The 5,000-nt window shown below is 36.2% G+C and overlaps 1 protein-coding gene across 1 annotated transcript in view; it reads right to left on the bottom strand.

The window, feature by feature from the left end:
• Positions 1-4,368: 4,368 nt before the first annotated feature.
• The window catches only part of LOC306771161 (uncharacterized protein), a 2,701-nt gene continuing 2,069 nt past the window's right edge, over positions 4,369-5,000 (bottom strand). The window contains exon 2 of the mRNA XM_079260256.1: positions 4,369-5,000. This exon is cut by the window's right edge and continues 1,224 nt beyond it. The gene's annotated coding sequence lies outside the window, so the exon portion shown is untranslated.

Here is a 5,000-nt window from a genome sequence, read left to right as displayed (position 1 = left end):
AATTTACTTTAACATCTTAAATAATGTTCTTACCTGCCTTCTTTGCTAAGAATAAAACTGTTTTTTTCATTTCTTCTTTAATAAGTAGCACAATATTGCAACCTTTTTGCACATTTGGTGGCAGCATGCGCAGCAGAATCAACAAAAAGCTCATCAATAACTTCTTATGCAAGAACAGCAGAAAACTGTTGCAAACAGAAAGGTTTTATGTGAAGCGACTGCAGATCCTAACAACTCCAGGATCTGTGCAGCCTGAAGAAAGGTTTTCATCACATAGATCTGTTGTGTTCGCAGTGACCTCCAACGTGGTCGCCAGGGAGCGCTGCGTCTCGTTAAATCCTTCTGAAGCTCCCTGTGTGGATCCTGGTCTGTCAGAGAAACCGGCTTCAGTACTCAGGAGGAGAGAAATCTGTATCTGTGTACATAAATAATAAATAAAACCGTATCTGCCGTGGAGGTCAGTTTTCACCAAATGCAAACTTCAGTCATGATTTACCAAAAATAATTCAAAATAATAATAAAAGTATCATTAAAAGTGAAACTTTTAGAGATAAATGTGAACACAAGATGAGTAATATTTTTTTTTAAAAATTTTTAGATTTTGTTTTAATTGTTTTAGGTTTAAATTAAAATGTGGAATAAAAAGACAAATTAGTGAGAATAAATTAAATGATTTAAAAATTAAACCTGTTATTTAAAGTGGAAAAACCTTCGACTTCAGTCATTTCAACCTGAACACGTAAAGACACAACTCATTAAAAACAAAAGATCAGATTCTTTAATCTGAGGTTTTTATTTGTCCCTTTAACAAATTTGAAATAAAAAAAAGCACCAAATTTTTTTTTTAGAGATATTTACCATTTATAACCCTGTGACATATCAAAATGTTTATAATTTAATCTGCTTTCTGTGCGTCCAGTAAGGTGCAGAAGAAACAATCAGAGTAAAGTTAAGGAGCATAAAATGAAGCCAAATGTCTCAGAATGTGTCATGCTGAGTTCTTCTGGCTTCAGCCTGATTAAGTCTCAAAAGTTTCACCTTTATGTTTCTTCTTAGAACAACTTTTTATGTTTTTACTTTACAATCTTTACTTTAAATCTCATCATTTTAAGGCAACAATTATAAAACTGGAAATCAGACAGAAAAGTTGAGCAACTTGTGAAGCGCTGTGGAAATTTTCTCCATATTTTCTTTTACTGGTGGAAATTCGGCGTCTTTGTGGACGAATGAACGATTGAAAACTTCTTCCTCTGAACGTCTGAATGTCTCATCTCAAAGGGATAAATTTAGATTTTCTTCATGTTTTATGTACAAGCTGATTATAGTCTTGATCTCTGCCCCGCCTGGGAGTGAACTCTGGGATACGGAAGTGTAACGGGATGATTTTTATTTCTGTAATTATAAGGAACAGCTGTCTTTCCTCTCTTCATCTCACTCTTCTTCTTCCTCTTTCATCCCATCCTGTCAGAGACGTATTCAGCCCTGCTGCTACGCCAGCTCTCTGTTTTTATACCTGCAGCGAGAGCTGGTCTTTCTATTGAAAACAATAATAATAAAAAAAAAACAAAAAAAAAAAAACCAACAGCTGAGAGGGTGTTGTTGCTTTGTATGAACGCATGAAGCAGAAGTTCTGCTGAAGCCGCTCATGTTTGATCATTTGTGACATTTTTTTTTTTTTTTTTTTAGGAAAAATGCTTTTTTTCTGCATGGAAAAAGAAATTAAAAAACAAATATTGAAGCAAAAAAAGACGACTTCCAGTAAAAATGACGGCAACAAATATCTCCTGTTAAGGTTAATATTATTTATTCCCATTTCAGAAGTGGATATATAAAGTTTTTGTTAAAAAAAAAAAAAAAAAAAAAAAAAAAAAAGATTGTTTTATTGGTTCTTGACCAGGATGATGGTGTCTGGAGTCGTCAGGCTGGACTTGGTGACCGCTGAGGCGTCACGTTTCTGACCAGTCTGGTCCGAAGCCTGACGCGTTTCCCTCCAGGTCACCGGCGTGTTTTCACTTCATCCAGATCTCCATCAGTCAGAAAGTATCTTTAAATCGTACATGTAATGGACACGACGTGCGGGGGTCATACTCTTGTAACTGGTTTCACTGGTAAACTGCAACAAGGCTATAACCGAGGATACAGTGGTGTCTGCTAAATGGCAAGACAAAGCCATCGATGCGTGCACCCTGCTGGTATAATAACCTGAAGAAGATGAAGACACACTGATGTGAAGACAAGAGGGCACCTTACACAGACTGGGATCGTACGCTGGGTGGGAGACCAGAGAGGAGGAACTGGAATGTCCCACTGGCTCATGTGGCGAGAAAGGCTGCAGAGACACCGATCCTGGTCGAGAAATAAGGCCGAGTGTCTGCAGGAACGTCTGTACGCAAGATCCAACAGGGATGTGGCAATACGGTTTTGTCCCGATTCGATTTAAGTTGCGATTCTCACGATTCCTCCATATTGATGATTTTAGTAGACTAGAAATAGAAAATGTACAAAACTTTATTTTTTCTTGATTTCAATTAGAAAAAAACAGAAGATCATTATTCTGCTGCTATAATGCCCAAGAAGACGAGTAAAAGGATCAATATAAACAATAAAAATGACAAATTTTATAACAGATTATTTTTATTTCTTTAAATATTTTTTTAAACAAAACAAAAAATAAAAGGATTTAAAAATTGTGAAGCAAAAAATCCAGATATTTGATTTTTAATTTAATTTCCCACCCCCAGGATCCAGTCTGAAACTGGCGATGGTGGATCAATAACTTCTCTGCAGCTACAAAGCCAGACCTCCCTCTTGGATCTGATCTCGGGGAACCCATTTTTATTCTTCACTAGTATTCACACAACCTGAGCATGACGGGACTGTAGATGGACTTCGCCAGAATAACTTTATTCACAGACGTTTAGAAAGAAAAACAAGATTTAAAAAGCAGAGACGTGTTCATGTCTACGCTGCAGTCGCAGGACTCGTCTAGAAAAACAGTGAGCTGCTAGACGAAGAAGAAAACCCACCACTTCTCCCCACCGTCCTTCTGCAAACCTGATCAGCATCAATAAACAGCTGAACTCTGCAGAAAGAGTTACTTCTGCATGACTTTACCTCCAACCTTCTAGATATTTGCTATCCAAGAGTTGAATCCAAATTTGGAATATTGTTATAAGTAATAAAACCAGTTTATTGCCACATTAAATAATGGGAAACTACAGCTGAGCTCCAACTTGAGCTTAAGAAACCTGTTTTTAAACAAAAATCAAACTTTAGTGAAAGCAATAAATATATTACATGTTATAAATTAATATAATTATACTAAAAATGTAAATGAAGCCTAATTTAACATAATTTTCTGACAGAATGGGTGAAATTGTGGGATTTTCATTTAATGGGTGGATAGAAGAAAAAGCACATCAAACAATAAAACATTTTTACAATAAAATAAAAACCACGTAAAACCCCTAAATGTTCAGTAAAAATGGATTTATGACATTTCATCATGTGAACTGAATCATTGAACACTTTGTCGTAAAAAAGTTTCTGTTTTTCATTTTAAGTTTGTATGAAAAGACAAATTAAATCTCAACACAACATGAAAGTTTCCCAAAGAGAATGTGATGATAAAAAAAACAGAAAACTAACTTTTACCTTCACCATATGTATATATATTCTGCTCAATCTTTGTTTACCAGCCTTTAAATCCACTTCTGAAAAAATAGAAAATTTGAAATAAAGACTTCAATGACTAAACTGAATAAAAGGCTGATAACACCGTGAGCTCATCTGTCAGGCTTTTCTACCTCATAAAATACTGAAATAATGCACTACAGCTGCAGTGCCACCTTAAAATATGACTTTTTTATTTAATAAACAATTCAAATGTTAATCAGGAAGGATTTAAAACATTCAAAGTTAAAATAATATCCTTTAGCAGAGAAACAGAAATATGAGCCCCTCCAGTACACATTCGTCTGACGTGACTGAAACCACCTGCAGAAAAGATCTGCGGTCACGATTTGTCAGACAAGAAGTTAAAATATAAAACTTTCTGATGGGTAAAAACGTCTATTTGCAGAACATCTGGAGCTTTTGTTAAATAATTGCTTTCTTATGATGAATGTTCAGTCACTCCATACAAACAGTGAAGTTGTAGTTTACCATGAGCACCTGAACGCACCGCAGCAATCCCCACTTTATGTCATTTTAAGCTGAGTTTCTTCTTGGTTTTGACTTTTGCGCTAATAAACAAGCTTTTCTCTTGTAAACAGTTCCCTGCATTTTATTCTACACTGGCTTCCAGTTAGCTTCAGGACCCGCTACAAGATTTTAATTGTTTTTAAAACCTTAAACGGTTTGGCTCCATCGTATTTATCAGAGCTGTTACTTAAAACAGGAATAAAAAGTGTGTGAGCCAGCAGGTTCAGCAGGTTTCTGCACTTTCTCCTGCTCTGGACAGGACTCTGAGGTCATCCTTACAACTCTTACTGGAGGTCCCAATTACCAGACTGAAGTCCAGAGGTGACAGAGCTTTCTCTGTTGCTTGCTCCAAAATGATGGAATAGCCTTCCTTACCATGTTAGAGCTGCCCAATCTGTCTCTGATTTTAAGTCTGTTCTTAAATCCCACTTTTCTGCACTGGTCTTTAATCAAACCTGAACATTTTTACTTTTATTTTTTAGTTTTTAATCCCAGGTTTGAACTGTGCAGTGTTGTTGTTTGTTGTTTTATCATTCAGCACTTTGGCCAGTAAAAAATGTGCTTTATAAACAGAGGTGGCAATTCCTGGTCCAGAAAGTAGAAGTCCTGTCCGGCGGCTGTTCCGACCAGTCACCAAACCAGCTGAATTTACTGAGCAGAGTTTATTTACCAGGTTAAACAAGCCTGTTAGTGAAAACATCTGTTCTAAATGTACAGGTAGATCCAAAAACATGGCAGGACTTTTACTTTCCGGACCAGGAGTTGTCGCCTCTGTTTATTCTGGACAGTATTTTAGC

This window comes from Telmatherina bonti (genome assembly GCF_933228915.1).
Source record: "Telmatherina bonti genome assembly, chromosome: 20".
Taxonomy (NCBI): Eukaryota; Metazoa; Chordata; class Actinopteri; order Atheriniformes; family Telmatherinidae; genus Telmatherina; species Telmatherina bonti.
This window is presented reverse-complemented; position numbering and strand designations above follow the sequence as displayed.